Source organism: Leptonotus elevatus, chromosome 6 (genome assembly GCF_054856555.1).
Source record: "Leptonotus elevatus isolate MCC_2025b chromosome 6, RoL_Lele_1.0, whole genome shotgun sequence".
NCBI lineage: Eukaryota > Metazoa > Chordata > Actinopteri > Syngnathiformes > Syngnathidae > Leptonotus > Leptonotus elevatus.
In genome coordinates, this window is record NC_141244.1 from 22,710,803 (window position 1) to 22,729,792 (window position 18,990).

The 18,990-nt window shown below is 38.0% G+C and overlaps 3 long non-coding RNA genes across 3 annotated transcripts; all 3 read right to left on the reverse strand.

The window, feature by feature from the left end:
- Positions 1–1,373: 1,373 nt before the first annotated feature.
- On the reverse strand, positions 1,374–4,171 carry LOC147172769 (uncharacterized). Its single transcript, XR_015095438.1, has 3 exons — positions 3,917–4,171; positions 3,099–3,177; positions 1,374–1,819 (listed from the first exon to the last, which is right to left on the reverse strand). It is a non-coding gene; the product is annotated as an uncharacterized LOC147172769 (long non-coding RNA).
- Positions 4,172–4,641: 470 nt separating this feature from the next.
- LOC147172770 (uncharacterized) lies at positions 4,642–8,169 on the reverse strand. Its single transcript, XR_015095462.1, has 3 exons — positions 7,699–8,169; positions 7,042–7,130; positions 4,642–5,120 (listed from the first exon to the last, which is right to left on the reverse strand). It is a non-coding gene; the product is annotated as an uncharacterized LOC147172770 (long non-coding RNA).
- A 6,303-nt stretch (positions 8,170–14,472) lies between these two features.
- LOC147172771 (uncharacterized) lies at positions 14,473–18,199 on the reverse strand. The gene is made up of 6 exons (XR_015095469.1): positions 17,974–18,199; positions 16,682–16,699; positions 16,558–16,584; positions 15,281–15,328; positions 15,149–15,202; positions 14,473–15,057 (listed from the first exon to the last, which is right to left on the reverse strand). It is a non-coding gene; the product is annotated as an uncharacterized LOC147172771 (long non-coding RNA).
- Positions 18,200–18,990: the final 791 nt, after the last annotated feature.

Below are 18,990 nucleotides of genomic sequence, written 5' to 3' on the forward strand. Positions count from 1 at the left end.
GGAACAAAATGCAAAATACGAATGAAAAGTTGTAGCTGTAATAAGTACAATTATAATAATACTATGTAACCACACAGACCTCACGTCTACATGCTAGCCCGCGTGCCTTTTGTCACTCAATTGACCCCGAGGCCGTGAATATGTACTGTATACTGCGTATGTACGTATGTGTTAACGAGCAGACATGACTGCAAGCATGGATCTGTCACGACTGCATGTTATACAACATGACCTCAAAGGTCACCAGCTGTTCCTGCCAATGACCAAGTTAGGCCGCAGCGACTCGATTTCTCCAGATAATTGAGTTTCTTTGATGATTTTTGTTCATGTCATTTATCTTCCACATGTTGGATCATGTTGGTTCTATTTGATTGGCCAAACCACCTAGTCCGAATGCAAATTAGTTCCACGCTACTTCCTGGTTCATTGAGGACGTTAGCTGAGAGTCCTCAAAATCTGTTAGGCTATTTTTTTTTCCAGACTAGCTAGCGAGTTCCACCCTTGCTGTCTATGCCTTTATTGTTACCAACAATCCACCGCCTGAGAAAGTTGTTTTAACCCCGCGCGGTCGGGATGTTCGCATTGTCTCCTGCGTGAGAACATCCAGGGACGGGGGGGAAACTGATTTCCTGTCTACAATTGAATGCCTAGCGCTTAGCTTAGAGCGCAAATCCGGGAATACCGCGTTTCATCTCTTTTTAATGAAATAAATAAATTTGCTTCATGTAGAATGTTTTGACAAAACGTGACTTTCTAAACTGTCGCTACGGAAAGATGACATCATCATGTAAAATGATAACATCAACCACGTGGGTGGAAAAGAACATTTGAGCTCACCCAGCAGGAGATAAGCAGCTTTTCAGTAAATCCTGATGTGGGGGGGGGGGGGGGGGTGGAAGGCAACATGGTTAATGAAAAAAATAAACTCAGTATGGTTTGTAAGCAGAACATCTTGATCTATTTCAACACATTAGCAGTGCTAAGAAGAAACACAACGAAGCAAGTTACAGTACAACATGGATGAAAAATGTCTAAAAATGTCTAAAAATGTCTAAAAATGTCAATTTTTAGATGGAAGTCTTGCATGCAGTTGAACAAAAGTTAATGTAAATGTTGATGGGGAATTAAGTTGGGGGGAAAATGTGATCTCATACTACTTCAATCAAGAACATATACAAGAAAGCAAGTTAAAATAAATGTTTTGAATGTTTTATCTAAAAATTACCAATTTCATGTGATCATCATATGGATGACGTCAATCCTGATGGAAGAAAGGCACTTACGGGGAAATAAATATTAAAATGAGAGTAGTTTGGATGCCCGAACATTTTGTCCTACTTAGCTGCACAGAAACTGAAAACATCAATCGGAGAGAGCGAGTTACAGTGTTTATTTAGAGCGCTTTGTGTACAAATGATCATTTTGAAATGGGAGTCTTGCATGTGTTCAAAAAGATGGAAGAAGACAGCCACTTAGAAATACAAAATACATTCAGAGTAGTTTGAATTGCCGAACATTTTGTCGTACTTGACTGCTCGGGCAGCGCGAAGAGCAAATGCAAGAAAGCCGGCTATAATCCAATTTTAGAGCTTTTTGCATCAAAATGATGACTTTCAGAGGGGGAGTCTTGCATGAGGTCAGCCAGATGATGGCAGTGTCGTGAGGAAGGGTGTCAGGGGGTGTCTGTTAACGGAGACACTGTGTTCTCTGCAGCCTGCACGTTGTCACTACAGCTCAGAGGCCGGGCTGGAGTGAGGATCCATCCTTAACACGCTGCTGCATGACTCGAGGTGATGTAGAGACACGCACTAAACATGCGCTGAAACAACCAAAATACGATGATGTATGTATGTACTGTATCTTTTTCTCTTATTTATTTATATATATATATATATATATATATATATATATATATATATAGTTAGATTTTTGGGATTAGATTTCCGAATTATATTTTTTATATCCGTTTTTATTTTCACTTTTAGTCATTTATTTATTTACTATTAATTTATTTATTTTGAATTTTGACAGTTTTGGTCCTCCATATTTTGGCGCAAAGTCCACGGCATCAAATACACTGATGGCCAAACGAAAAAGTGCTGCATAGGCATAACAAAAACCAGGAGGCGCCACCTTGTGGCACGGTGCCATACTGCGAATTGTTACACGTTGTGAGTCATGATAGAATTTTTTTTGCCCAAACCAGAATGCAAAAAAATCTGGTCCACCTATTTTTAACATTTTAGTTTGTCGTACTAAAAATAAGAAGTAGGACATCAACGAAACAAAAAAAAAGGACAAACACAAAAACACCTTTTTTTTGCTAAGGGGTTTTATTTTGTTATTTTGCTAATTGAGTCACGATAGCGACGATGGAATTATCATACATGACATTAAAAATTTAAGAAATTAGTCACAGCTTTTCGCCCTTTTACCAGCCAGTGAACCAAAATGGTGATTGTCGATTATTTGAACGTGTTTAACACATTTCAGGTTATGCATATGACAACTCTTTCTGTGAAGGAAATGTTCAACGCATGTCATAAAACGTGATAAGACCCCTCCCGCCCTCTCACTGCATAAATCAAAAATAAACCCCTCCCCGTCATTATTCGCACCAATGAGCGCATCCTCATCCCTTTGTCTCCGCGCCTTGCAACCAGGCCGATTTGGGTGACGCGTCAACGCTCAGCCAATGGCCGGCCATCAGCAAGCATCACTTAGGAGGGAGGGGGGCCGGGCCGGGCCGGGGGCAGGCACGTGGTGGCAGGCGAGGTCTCAAGGCCTGTCGCACGATATGTCGCGATGGCGAGCGAGTGGGCATGCGCCGACACGAAGGGGCTACGTGCGGAAACGCAAATCACCAATGGGAAGGAAAGGTTTGAGGGCCAAACGTGGGCCTAAATCCCTCCCATATGCATTTAATGCTTCATTTACTCAAATGTGATGTGTTGTGCACATCCCTTTAATTAAAACTTCAATTTGGCTCAGAAGATTTGATTACATCATCTTTTTTGCCAAGCGGTTTTTTTTGGGGCGGGGGGGGGGGGGGGTATTGACATATAACAGGCAGAACAATTACATGCTGTTTCACTTACATGTTTTGGTGTGTGCTCGTCGAAGACCGACCAATCGGAGGACAGAAAAATGCTGTCATGCTGGGCCAGCTGACTGAACCTGTGAGGTGAATTTGAAATATGATTAGTTAAAGAAACAATTCCATTGCCAATACAATTTAAATGACATCGGCGAGCAATAGGAGGCCCCGTTAGAGGCAGAGTAAACTGGCATAGCGACACGTAAAGGCTGAAATCTGATTGGAGTAAAAAATAAAATTAACATCCACATGCAAATACAGTACTGGAAGCAGTGCAGCCCAAATAAATGTTACAAAAAAAATAAGGACAATTGACCACTTTCAACAAATTAATACCTTAAAACAAATTAGCATTTGTGCTTCTGAGTTTTTAGGCCAGCTGAGAAGGCTCACCACTGGCAAATTGATACAAGATCATAGTTTCAGTTTGTAGAAGTTTTGTGATATTTTTATTTGGTAAGTTTGCTGCGACATTTGTCTTGTGGAAAATATGTACCTTTAAATAAAGGTGAGGAAACACATTGCAGTACATTATTTAAAACCCATTCTTGGCTGAACCTTTAGTAATTAAGATAAGTATCAGATTTTAGTCACTATTGCATATTTAAATATCATACTTGACGTGTTGATTCTATGACTATTAAACAAGTCACACGTTTACAATGGAGCAATTCACCAAACACGTTTCAAGTAGTGCCCCACAAGTACGCTTAAAGCAGTGCAAACAAATACAGTACAACTGCCTAACAAACTTGCGAGTTACCCTGTAAACAGTTATTTTTTAACACCGCAAATTAGTAATTTATACACTTTACTTACGTGAAACTACGCCGTCAAATCAGAGAAACGTTGCCAAACGTTTTTTGATCCTTAAAGACCTCCGTAGTACACCAGGAAGCAGCAACTTATTAGCAAGCAAAATGTTCCATCTAACAATATTTTGACTAGCGAGTCAATTCGTAATGTACATAAACAAAGAAACGCGTGTTATTAAGCCCATTATGAACCCCTATTCCCCTTTTTGTCGTAAAACGACCGCTAAGCATAATTACAATGAGATATACAGCGCTAACAAGTGACTGTTTACGGAAGATGGACGCAACGTACGGCAACTCCGCGTAGACAAACTACAGGAGTCTAAATGCATTTAGATAGTCACAATGTAATGAAGGTTTTTGTCTTTGTTTGTTTTTGACACGTCTAGAAACAATTTTGCTCTTTACTAGTATCACACACAGTTATTAGCTTCCTATTTATACAGTGTTGGGCTCCAATATTCTAAATCTATTCCTGGCATAGATATCACACTGCATTCTGGGACATGTAGTTTCAACGGCGTAGAACTAGTTAGGAAAACAAAAAGCCAGTAGTTACAAAAAAAGGTTCACAGCTTTATTAAACATTACAAAATAATGTGACAGATTAGTCCATACATCGATAAAAAGTCCAGACATGCGCTCAGTGTGGTTTACATACAGTATACAACATGTCATTGATTATATGTCGAGTGTGACTTCACAAGAATAGCCCCCCCCCCCCCCCCCCAAAAAAGGTAGTGACTTATGACATGTGTTTTTGTTATAAAAACAGTTTCCGCATGATTGTGCAAAATATTCACAGAATCTCCAGAGACTCTCCACGTGGAGATCCACTTTGAGAATTCAAGCCGTACAATTACGTAAAATCCCTCCCACACCCCCGTCGCGACTTTACCATGCTTGCATGCACCTTTGCAACGACTAATGGCCACACACCATCTTCCACCTGCGATCAGAACAGTTGTCCCCTTACAGTCTGAATGCAGAAAACAAAAACAAACAACAGCATCACTGTGGCTTCATCTTCTTCACTTCCCGTCCATCGGTCGGTCTGCGGTTCAGGGTGCCGGGTGGGCCTGCACCTTCTCCGTCATCTGCTTTGCACTGTAGTAGGATAAGCTGAGACCCATGATGGCCAGCATCATGGCTATCTGATTGATGGCACGATCCTGAGGCTGCGTCTGCACCTCGCCGGCCACTTGCCTCTGAGGTGGGGACAAAACAAAGACAAGAATGATTCACTTTGTGTGCTTAAACATTTGTCACTGTTGCACAATAACAAAACAAAGTTGCAGGCTAACAATATTTAAACTTCCATTTGAGACATGAAGATTTTTAAGTCATTTTTATTTTATTTTGTAAAATTTACCCTTTGATCATAAATGTACGGCATCTAGCTAGCCTAGCGTGAGAAGCTCACATAGAAGTCTGATTCTTCCCTGCAAAAATCTAAAATAGCAGTCCAAATGTTTCACTCCGCACAAACATCCATTTTCCAAACCGCTCCACTCAAATGAACTTCGAACCAAAAAAATATATATAATACCATAAAATATCAAAATGTAAGTATTTTACTCACAAAGAGATGCTAGCTACAGGGGCAGCTAGCTAACGTGAGAAGCCAACTGTTGTCTACATCTTCACTACATTTTGATCATAAACAGCACCTAGCATAGCGAGCTAATGTATTAGTCTACTTCCTTAGTCCTGTCAAAATGGCACAAACTGACTCGAATTCACCAGATACCGAAATCTAAATCAGAGTCCTTTGCTCACAAAACGTTCCATCAATGCAGAAGCAATGGGGGCCAAAAACAGGAAGTAGAAACCTACCAAAACAAAATGCCCAAGACGCACTAAACAGCAATCACCTCCAACAATTGTGACACTGAAAGACTCTCTAACCGGACAGAACCGGACTTCACCGCCGTATTTAGAGAGACAAATTGCAGACCGGAGGAATAAGAGCCTCCAAGTTGTCATGTCAAGCTCAAAGCAGTACATGTAAACCTCACGACCCCTGTGGGCACTTCAGATGCCAGCGATTTCACGTGCAAAGCATCCCAGTACTGTCTAAGAACATACAGTACACGTGCTGTAGTCATAACCATCTGTTAGCGTAGCAAAACGGAAGTTTTTATTACACCATATATATAACACTTATTACAAAATGTATATATATATATATATTTTTTTTTTTAAAGTGATTAGTGCTAATTTTTTCTTTTTACAGTGGAGTAATAAATTTAATATTTTAATTTGGATTATATTTTAAAAATATAATGAGGAAGAAAAATTTGACCCAATACATAATTTTTTTTTATACACTACAGTTACTTTATCATTCTAAATTTCGTTTTAACATTGTAATTTATACTAAACGCTGAAGTAAATATATATTTTTTAAATATCTAATTTGAAGAAATATTTTAAATTTAAGATAAAACTACAAAAAAGTACTCAATTTAAATTATAATATTTAAGTTAATTTATTATGTGAATACTGGTTAGGTTATACAAAATTATACAATTTAAAATAATCGGAATAATTGCGATTATAGAAAACGATTTTCTTTTCTTTTAATTTTGTAACATTGCAAAGTTTGTATGGATTCTATTTCCCCCCCACTTCAACTAGTCTTTTTCTTCCCAATAAAATTTTGCGGAAAGCAATTTTGACATGGTTGAGACTTATCTTAGATGGCTGTCACTCTAAATCAAAGTTTAGATCTCGTTTGAAGACAGAACTAAACTGTCAAATCTTAGTTTTCGCACAGTCTAAGGCGTGCGTTAGCAGGTCACATAATGCATTCACATTTAGGTTCAGAACTCGAAAGCAGTCATTTACTCTTGCTGGTGGTCTTTGTGTGTGTGTGCGTGGGTTCATACATTATGTAACCATCGCCATTTTTCCTCGCCGTCTATTGGATATGTCAATCCGTGTCATATGAAGGGCCTTTGTTCCCCAATTAAGTGAACAAAGAAGGTTGTGATGACTGCTGGGGTGCAAAAAAAACACGGGAAGCCTTGTCACAATGGCCGACGTCGGGTTCGATTAGTGTCGAACCCGGCGGCGAAACGCGAGCGGTGCAGATTCGTGATCTGGAATCTGGCAAGTGTCGCTACCTGGAGGAGGCGAAAGTATCCTGGTGTCAACCTTCCCAGCCTGATGATCATATCTACGGATGTGCGAGACGGGCTTGGCTGCTGAGGACCTGCAAAAAAACCCCAAAAAAAACCAGGAGAGTTCTATTAGTCAACATCGGCATAAGAGGAAGTCTGGATGACGGGTGACTCGCAAACGAGAACCATCTGACCTCCTGGCATGAGGAAGGAACAACGCTAGCCTGAAGCCTTGGCACGGAATCCGTCTGATTGACGTGCTAAGTGTTGGTCATCTGGCCAGTGGTAAAAGCCCCTGGGACATGGCCTGCATGTACACGATCGTGCGCTCGGGACCGGGCAAGAACAAAATGTACCGCGTGCGTGAACCGGGGGGGGATAACAACTCTGATCTCGATCGTTTGGTTTCCCCGAGACCCTGCAACGCATTTGCAAAATAGCAGATTCAAGTCTTGTAAGAACGCAAGACCATCTGGGGCTTCTTCCGCCGCCATAACACCTGGAATGTTCTCAAACCAACCAGTCTTGACTGGTACAAGGTTGGATCTAAATCTGAATCTGAACATTGCAAACTCACGAGACCTCGTTAGGGTCGTCGTTCTGTGCGGATCAGTTTTCAGGGCGACGCGGTGAAAGATGCGCAAGACAAACATTGCCAACCTGTTTGGAGTTGGATTACTGCCGGTTTGCAGGAAGTTCTTCCGAGTCTTGAGGATTAGCCAACTTGACAGGACAATTGAAGTTCTACAAAAAATATCCCAGGGGGGGTCTAAGGATTCCTCAACTCGACAGCGCAACACTGATTTTCGCAAGTTCTTTCAGAATTCCTCAAAAAAGGTCCAGGACAATCTCATTTTCTTCCAGGAATCTGCCGATTCCTCAACCAAACCAGAGAATTTCCCTTCTGAGAAACTCTTCTAGTGGTCTATAGATTCCCCCCCAGCTATCCAGTCAGTGACACCTTGAGCCCTCCAAACCCAAAGCGGTGAGAGCAGCTGAGGTACTTTTTCCTCTCCGCCTTTTTATAAAAGCTCTGCTCTCGCCCAACCAGATCTGCCAGGCTGGGCTGCGGCGCACACGCCCACTTTTTTTGCAGAAGCACGCACACCGGGGCTGTCAAAAAGCATTACTTTCACTGGCTGGCCCTACCAAAACATAACCCCCCCCCCCCCCCCCCCCCTCACCCCTCCACCCCGCCCAACTCCTCCCCCAAAACAAACTGTCGCATGTTATTAGCTCGTTAGCAGATAAACACGAATTGACGGGGAACAACGCGTTCATGGCGGAGCATGTGCATGTCCGAGAGTGGGATTACGCAACCGGTCCTGATGCGTGCATTTTTGTTGGACGCCGGCAGAGATGTGACACGCACAAACCTCGGGACTATTTGATGAAACCCAAAACAAACACAAAAATAAAATAAAAAAAAGCACAAGTTACGTTGCAAGAGTTTATACATGTGCAATTTCCCATCTTAATTTATGTGTCACATTTGAATGAAGCATAAAGAAAAAAAATATTTCATACAGATAATCAGATCGCTTGACAAAGACAAATGACTAAATTAAGATTAAATAGAATCGCACTAACGAGATAATCTGGTCAATCCCGGACTAGAACGACTTTTTAATGAAATGAAAAGATTAGTGATTTATTCACACGGAAACACGACACGACTTTTAGACTGCAAGTTAAGAGAACATTTTATGCTCAAATAGTTGAGACCAAAAATCACATCATCGATACGAGTTTTTAAAGTTATGAATGACCTTGCGCAACAAAACGTCGTTTTGCTTTAACGATGTCATACATTCCGACTTGCGTACGAAATTGGGCTACGTTCCCAATGTAGAAACCTCTCGAAACAAACCCATTTTTTTGTTTTTTTTATAAAATATGAGGACCATACAAAATGTATGAAAATATATAAATGCTATGGCATTCCAAAACTTTATTGATATAAAATTTGACAAAGTCTCTCATTCAATAGCACTTGAAAGTGTGTACCAACTTTTCACTAAGACTATGTTATGAGCATATGTAACTTAAATAGTCTTAGGCTATTTATAAACAGAGGTTTTACTTGTTTTAATAACTGCACTGTGGACTGAAAAGGTTCGAGCAGCTCATAACAAGGTTCCCCGCCCCTTTTTTTTTTTTTTTAGACGCGTGTCAACCAACTACTTGTAGGGAAATTCTGTTTATTAAAAAGGCATCCAACAATCATCTCTAGGAATGAAGATTGCCTGTAAACACGCCCAAGGGCAAAAAAAAGAAAAAAAAGAAGGCATTCACGGTCAGAAGCTAAGGACGCCATTTATCACATTCCATCTTGGTAGTCGCGTTGATGACTGACTACAAACAAACACTACATGGGTGTGTTTGCAACCACATGTCAATACACCATTTCAATGATAGGCTTCTGATTTATAAAAACGGCGCTGTGGCCTACCAGTCGCAGCAAAAGGGTGCGGTGGTGAAAAGAAGCCTCATTTTTAAGTGCTAAAATCAGAGACTAGCATTATTTCACTTGCAGTATAGTATAATATGAGGGACAGCAGAGCAAGCAAATTTACTTGATCAATGAAAGGGGGCGGGGTGTTTAACTCATTCACTGCCATTGACGGCTATAGTCGTCAAAAATTCATTTGAACTATTTCTATTCGTTTTTTTCCCACTTTTGTTAAGAGTTTGAAAACCTAGATTTTTTTTATTGTACATTTAGAACATATCAAATTTGCGATTAATCATGAGTTAACTAGTGGAGTAATTCAATGAATTACAAAAAAATATCGCCCGATGCCCCTAATTCTTAATCTTTTCTCTAAAAATAGCGTCAGGCGATTACATTTTTCAATTGCATGACTTCAATAGTTAACTCACGGTTAATCAAAATGTTTATATCTGTTCTAAATGTACAATATTTTTTCCTAGGTTTTCATGCTCTTGTTAACAAAATTGTGGGGAAAAAAATGTTAAACTAAAAGAAATAGTTTAAATGAATTTATGACATCTATAGCCGTCAATGGCAGTGAATGAGTTAATAAGCAATTATTCAATATTGTTAAAAAAAAATGGCACTGGTTGAGATTACCATAAATCCCCCAATGGTAGTGCAGGTTGAAATTTGACTATTACTAATCCACTAAAAAGTTGCACCTGTTGAACTATAAAACATGCCCGCCAAAATTGCACAGTTCTAAATATGACTAGCATGAATCCACAATATTTCACTGGATAATTTAAGACTAGCAAAAATAACCAAAAGTTGCAGCTAAAATTACTTAACTTAAACCTCGTAAAGGCTGCACAGTTAAAAACAAGATTACCATACATTTAAAATAATTCTACGGTTAAACTCCAAAAAGTCGCACAGCAAAAAAAAAAATACGACTACTGCAAATGGAGTACACTAAGGTAACCCACAAAATTATTATTATTTTTAAACCCAACACGATAAAGAACCACTACCATAAAACCAACAAATGTTTTGGAGATTAAAAAAAGATTACCGTAATCCCACTAAACGATGTGCAGGTTAAAATAAAACCATTTCATTTAGTCAGATATTAAAAACAATGTTTTAATTTATTACATTTTTGTCTTGTTCATAATCCACCGTTTTCCAGAGGGTAAAAAAAAAGAAGAATCTTAAAATCATTCACTTTTATGAATATTTTTCATTTATTTACTTTTTAGAAAGGAGTGGTTCATACTATGATCTTTTGGCCAGCAGTCCTGCTGCTGAGTCACCTGGGAACTATTCTTAACAATTCACTACCTGAAGTGTGAAATCAAAAGGCTGCTTCACACTTGAGCAACAGTGAAAATGACAATGACAACAACATATCAGACGCAAAAATGCTGCCTTTACAAATGTTATCATGCTCTGTTTAATTGACATTGACACACAGCTATTATTATCGAACCATGATGATGATTATTATTATTATTATTATTATCAAGGTTGTAGACTATTTGCATCAATCGGCATCATTGAGTCGGGCATGAACATACACAGGGTACATCGTGTACTCTACTCCGGACAGCCAATGAAATCCCTTCATTGTCAATCGTAGTCCCCGCCTTTTCACTCTCGTCCCTTGCAGCCTCCTCTCCTTTCCTCACAGTGTAGTAGACTGGCGGGGGCTTGGGGGGGTAGATGAGTGGGGAAAATGGCGACGAGACATACAATCTGAGCGAGAAGCATCGGCTGGCGGCTTCACTGTCTGCAACTGGACGTCTGTCGCCACGGTTACGTCACAAAGCAGCCCGTTCATACTGCACACCGGCTGCATTGTGCTATATTTGAGGGAAGTGGGAAATTCGGGGCTCGGGAAAGTGGAAAGTAGAAAGTAGACAATGGAAGACGACATCCCCAAATGTGTCGTGGTTGAACGCTAGGTGGCGATTAGCATTCCAAGCTGGATTTAAATGATTTCAATTTATCCTGTAAAAGTCACTGACATTAGCAAGAAATGTAATGGGGTGAGCTAGCTAGTCTGATGCTAGCATTAGCACAGTTGACCTTGTAGCAAGACACTATAGTAAGAGTAGCATTCCAACTTTGTCGCAAAAAACAAAAGATCCTTAAATTTATTTTAATATGAATAGTAGGGGTGTGCCCAAAAAACAATCAATCGCGATTCTCATTAGAATCGCGATTCTCATTTAGTATGATTCAGAATAGATTTTAAAAGTTCCAAAATCAATTTTATTAAAATTATTTTATACTGTCTTGCCTTTGTCTGTGTGCCTTATGTTGTACCCGGTTTGGCCACTGAGGGTCAGTGTGGTTCCACCAACATAACAACTAATGTCAAAATCATAAAAGGTTAGGCATTAGCTTTAACATTAGCCACCATCTAAATTTAGCTACGGTACATACGATCTCAGTTTTGGCTTTGTGCAAATTTATTTTTCTTTCGACTCCCATGTAGCAAAAAAAAAAGGAGAAAGTTCAAAATGGATTATTTTGTTTTGTTTTGCAAATGAGCTTGCAGCAAACAGAGTTACTTAATTACATTAGCAACACGCTGCTAGATTCTACGGCGACATGTGAAAGGGTCCCATTTGTGATATCTAAATTGGCTCAAATGCATGCATTGATAACAAAATATTTGTAATGACTATAACTGAATAAGATTAAAAATGCATCACACTATTAAAAAAAAGAAGCAGGATCAAAAAGTAGCTGAACTAAAAAGGCTTTTGAAACGGACAATGAAAAATAAAGTATAAACAAAGTTCTACAAGACTCCTTAGAATGATTTAAAACTTCATAATTATTGACTAATTGCTTACAATTATGGCAATAAAGCAAGTAACTCGTGCAAACAGTCTCAAGTTTCTTTCTCAGACAAGTCTACTTTTCACGTAGATCATTTAAGACAAAAAAAAGCAGTTTTCCCCACAAAGTAGCATAAAGTTGAAACACATTTAATTGTTAATGTTGCCGACTGACTGCACAAGTTGGAATCAGAAGCTGCTTGCAATTCATTAAAAGTACGTCTCCGACTTCAAATAAGTGTTTAACACTTTTTTTTTTTTTTAGCTCCACAGAAACCACTTTTAAAGCGGGTTTTTTTTCTAGCATACAAACGCACATTATCGACACTTTAACGGCAACAACGAGTCGTACTTTGTACCCATTCGTTCAATTTTAACGATAAAAGCTACAACCGAAAATTGTAGCAAATTGACCATGAATGAGGCGAGCATTGACGGCCAAATATCTTTTCCACGATGACCTTTTTTTTTTCTTTGTCACCGCTACTTAATTGACCAAACAATTGTTCTTACCTCGTTATCCTTGGCTGTGACTTTTATTGGGATGCAGGAACACCCGGGGTGTTTCTGCGGTGTCACTGAGTTCCTTTATGGGCCCGAGTGGACGTGTTCTATACCGTGAGGAAGGGAGGGGGGTGGTGGGGCTCCACACGCCAGGAGTCGCCGTGTATGTGCACGTGCACATGCATGGAGCACACCCCTCTCACGTCTGAAGAAATGAGCTCGCCCGCCCCTCCGCCACATGTGCGTTGTATGCATTGGAACATTTTGTCTCCTTCCATAGACTGCAATGCAAAGCGATGGAAGTGTTGACATTTGTGTGACATATGTTGCATACTGTACATAGTGGACCATAAAGGTCACTGTGAAAGTGAAAACAGGAGCGTTATATATATATATATATATTTAAAAATGAATGAATGAATAAATAAATGATCATAAGATTAAACGGTCATAAGTGCTTCGGCGAATAAATGAAAGTCTTGCGATTTAAGTTTTATATTTTGTGCCATATCATATGGAACTTCATTGAAAATGGTAGTGATGATTTTCGTGTACCACACTATGAGAATAGCTCATTTAATAACAAAAAAAAAAGCCCCACCCATCCAAAAATTTCAGGACACCATTGAACAATCACATTTACAGTTTGTTACGCTTAAGATAACGCAGTCCAGCAAGGCTATTAAACTAGCACATCTGTTTTACTTAAATTAGGTAATTGTATAAATACCTCAGTCCGCATTCCCCATTAGGTATAATTTTCCGTTTTTATGTGTGGAGTAGCATATAGTATATGTCCTAATTAGGAATACAGTATAATAGTATGTTGACAATAATGTTAAGCTGTTAGGAAGAAAAAAAAAGTTGGTCTATTTAAAGAAATATCTCAAGTTTAGTTTTTTGTTAAAGTTGGCCTGCCTGCATGTCACAACCAAGACTAAGAAGAGTTTACAGAACCTTTTGGTAAACATCAACTTAAAGATAAGTAAGAACGACTCAGCAAATTGATTTAGAGCAAAAAAAACTTGCTTCCTTTGTTGTGCTAATGTCAAACATGTATATTTAAGTTTTTTTCAACTTAAATGACTGTTTTAAGCCCCCAAAAATCACAAGTTGTTTTTTTTTGGCAGAGTAATTACATATTTCTTCTGTAAAGTGCAAAGTAGTACTATACACACCAGCGTCCTCACACTTTTGATGCTTGCTTTTTTCTTTTTGTAATCCAATCATCTGTAAGCCTTTATTTTTCTAGTCTTACAAAGTAGCTTTGTCCCTAACCTCACGTGAATACATGATGACTCGTTATTCCTAGAATGCAAACCAGTGAGGATATTTCAACACCCATCCCAAGACAAACAGTTGCAAACACCTATACATACACGTGTGTATACAGTATATACATGCACAGTATAGCTCCCTCAGTTTATCGCCACAGATGCAGTTAAGTGTACAAAAAAAAGGGTAAAAGTCTTCAGTGTCCATGTTTTCACAACAGTGTCATATTTGACCGATTTTTCCCCCCCAATCTGTGATAAACTGAGAGCTCCACCCAGTGGCCAAAACGAGAATACAGTGTTTCATGTAATGTGGTATGACACTGCCCTCTGCTGGCACAAAAGAGAATGGACATATAAAAGGGGGTTAAGCGCTTTTTAAAAATGTTTATTTCAGTAACATTTAGATTAACCATCGGAGTCATAAACATAGCTTATGGGGAAGTTTCATCATCGGGCGATTAGAATTCACAGGATATGTGTTTCTTGGGGAGGACGGCAGATCTGTTTGTTTGTTTTTTAACAATATACAGTGTTTCAAAAACATTTGGTAAGTCATGACTTCAAATTTTTTTAATAGCTGCCTTATGTTTGAAAAAAAAAAATAAAAATAAATGCGTGGCAAAGAATCTACTATTCAGCTGTTTAAAAACAAAAAAAACAAATAAAAGACCGAAAAGAGAGAAAGCTAGTTATGAGGTACAAACTGCAGGGGTGTTAAGAAATTCCAAAATAGATATGAGTGAGCGTCGTGAGAACACCATGTGTTACACCAAGTGCAAGGCAAACCTAATAACTGACATTTGTAATATAAAACTTGGTAAAAATACTTATTTCAAACTGTACAATCACCAAGTACACAGGAAGGGGGATGGGGGGGTTTGAGGGTGGGAGGTGGGGTAAAACAGAGCACGTGGACTCATTTGGATTCCGCGGCGTCGGCCTTGGGCTCCTGGAGCGAGAAACACAGCATAATTGATTCAAAATAAGAGTTGACACTAAATATATATATATAGGTTTGAGTTAGCAAAATGTATCAATACCTCGGCCTTGGCGTTGCCGTTCTCTGCCTTTGTCTTCTTTGCTTTGGGCCCCTTCTACAACACAACAAGTCATCATTAGTAACTCACAGGAAGGCGTTTTAAAAACATCAATGATAGTGCTGGGATTCATACCTTGGTGGTAGCTTTCTTCTTGACTTCCACTGGAGCGGGTTTTGGTTTCTGTAAGACGACATGAATCTTCATTTTTACAACCAGCCATTCATTCAGAGCGATATGTGTAATAGGAGTGGGATGAATATCTAGATAAGGATTGTGGCACTCTTATATATGCAAGTTAATATTACTTTTTGCTTTATGGCAAAAAAAAAAAAGGCAATAATATAGCCACTATTTGTGGCTGATTCTGTGTATTGTTTTTGTGTGTAATTCAGACAAATATTTTCTTAAAAACTTGATAAAACATACTAATTTAAAATGCTCCCTTTATTACATGGATTTTGTAATTATTATATATATTTTTTAAATCTTAAAACTTTATATATTTATATTGAAAAATTGTGTTTACATTAAATTTGTCCTGCTGGCCTTTTTTCCACATTGCATACCCCGTAAAAAAAATAAAAATAACTTTCAATAATCTATCTTTGTATATTGTCTAGAAAAAAAAGAGTGATTTAACTTGTTCTGCTGGCCTAGAGTTCACGTAATTATATATATAAAAAAAAAACTAATTTTGTTTTCTTTTATGTACTGTAATACAGGACATACAAAATGTAAAGCTTGAAAAAACATTTCTTAATTTTGAAATAACTTTTTAAAAAATGGGAACGCAATGCTCAGCAACAACTAGCAGGGGGCGCTGTTGAATAAGTCAAGCGGCCACAACGTCAGCTGTTGGCATGTAAACAGAAACTCAGAACATTCATTCCCGTTAAAAGTAAAGTAGAAAAAGTAAAAAAAATATTTCTTATTGATGATTTCATCATTGAATTATTTTTAATTTGTTGAACAGTGTGCATACCTAGTGTAAAATAAGTTATCTATTCTATAATACAAAAAAATTGCTTTCCTGTCTGCTAAATATCCACCGACGTGTTGCTCTACTTTAACTGTTACAATAATATTTTATATTGAAAAATACAATTCGGGTTGAATAACATCAACATTGTATATTTAACACCACAATAGGTGCGGCTCTAATACAGTTAAGCAGTGTATTTCTCATTTTGATTGGCTTTTTCTCCCAAAGAGGATAATTTGGAGTGTAACAAAACATCTATATTGCAATGTAACAATCTTATGGTCTTTAGTTAGTATAAAATAAATATCTGTTTATGGCTACAGTACCAGTCAGGAAACAAAGAACAACAATAATAATTATAATAATAATGATAAATAAAATAAATGAAGTCTGTCAGATGTTGTTTTTTCAAGTGACCGCAACGCACCAACAACAGGCGTGGGGAACACCGTCTCTGTAGAGAGAAAGAATTAAAAAATTTAACCATAATGTATAAATTGTTATTTGGAAAAATAATAATAATCCAGTAAGTGAATACAAATGTAACAAACCTCAATGGAGCCACTTGACTGTTGAGGGGAAAAAGAAATAAACCAGAAAATTATTTATTAAATTTCACAGTTAACACAAGATGTCAATAATTCAAACATTTCATTAGTAGCATAATTGCCAATATCATTTTTACGTGATTGACACAATTGCTATAAAAAAAAAAAGTGTGCTTGCTAAAAAAAAAAAAAAAAAAAAAAAAAAAACTCACACTGAATCGAGGTAAATAACTAACCAAATTTTGACTAATTAATTCTGTGGTTTCTGAAAAAGTTTTTTATTGATTTAAACATGGCAAAAAAAGTTTGAATGGTTTTTTTGACCTGAGCAGCACGTAACCTTCCCGCTCTTATTTGAATTCAAATAAGCAGGGGGCGGGTACTGTTGCTATGGAAACGCTTTGGCGCCATGACAGTTTTCTTTGTTATTTTTTTTACGTGTGTGTGCGTGTTTTTTTGTAGCGCGAGAAGACCACGGGGAGAAACTGACGAAATTACCGTCTTACGAATGAGCCAACTACCGCTTTTTTAGCACAATTGCCAGACCACAGAAGGTTACCTAATTCGAATTTTAAGATTATTTTTTTAAACCAACCCCCCCCACACCCAAACTCCCGGAAGTGACTCGATTCATATCACACTGCCCAATGGCTGCTCCTGAGGGTCGACATCAACAACAAAACGTCATTCGAATACAAAACACGGCCACGCTAAAAATATACATTTTGATTCAATAACGCATTCTTTTTTGTTGTTGTTGTAAAAGAAAAAAAATACAACGCGATGCCAAAACAAACCGAGGATGGGGTTTTTAAAAAAAAAAAGAAGAAAAAAAGACGTCACATCACCTCCCCTCCCCCACCACAGTCCTCGCGCTCAAAACATACATTTGGATTGACAGTTAACTGTCAGGCTTACGTAAACATGAACACATCGCACGTATTTGCGTGCAATTTGGCGCGAAAATGAGGCTAAAGTGCATTTTTTCCCGCAAAGTGTAAAAAAACAAAAAAACAAAGAAAAACATAAAAAGCATGCACGACGTTATTATTCAGGAGCAAATTCTTTGGTTATTTGTACCTAGCTTGCAACGAGGGAAAAAAAGCGACGTGTTTATTTTAATCAGGCTGCAGGTTTGCGCAGTGTGCGCGCCACTGCTGGCTGTCATGGCGATGACGTTTCCACACACACGAAGGACGACAACCTCACATAACCTTCATTGTAAAAACAATTAAAAGGGAAACGCCAGAAACCTCTCTGCGGGCGAATGAAAAACAAAACAAAAAAAGTCTTACCTTCGCTTTTGCCATGTCGTCGCCCGATAAAAAAAATGGGGGAAAATGACGTGTGAAACGGGCTTTTTTTTCTCCTTCTCACAAGGGGGTCACAGTGGTGTGCAGACAGGGGAGCTGCTTAAAATGGCGCATGTATATCGCAAAGCAATGTTTTTCTAGTTTATACCATGAAATATAAGAGCCAAACCAGTTTGAACCAGTTGGACATAACGTCGGCATTCATTGGATACCACCGTGTCACGTGGCCCCGGGCTCCACCCTTTTTTGGTCGTAGACGGGAGATGGGAGGGGGAGCCCAAAGGGTGTCATTGGAAGTCTCGATCAGCGCCTGAAGGGGGCGTGCTAGGCGGCACAGTAGTACTACTTCCTGTAGATTTAATTCGCATCGGTTTTATAAAGGCATGAAAATATATATTTTTTAATGCATAATGAACTAATGGTCCGACAAATAAGCCATTAAATAAATAAAAAAGTTCATTATATACATATAAAAAAAAGTAACAATGAATAAAATTCCACAAAAAAATCCTAAAACCCGCATCATGACATAAACATCAATACTGAATGAATAGTATCAACAAGTAAAAACATTACATTTCCTTAAATTGACAAAACATATTTAATACGAATCTTTGAGTTTAAAATGCGATTATAGGAATACAAATTCAATTTAAAAAAATGCCCTAAATGTTCTACATTAATTAACATTGAATAAAAAAACATAACAATTAAAATCAACTGTTATTAAGACATATAGACATGTTCTTAAATGATAAATAATAAAAATAATTTAATACAAACGTTTTATTAAAATCCCATTAAACAAAAATCCGCATTAAATTAATTCCACAAAAGAATTAAAATGTCAGTATAATTATTATTAAATAGATTCAGGGTAATTATTTTTACAATTTTAATTCATGAATGGATTTTTTTACATAAAAATTCAGTGACAAATTTATATAGACAAATATTTTTCAAAAATATTTTTTAATGTTAATCATGTATTTCAGCAAC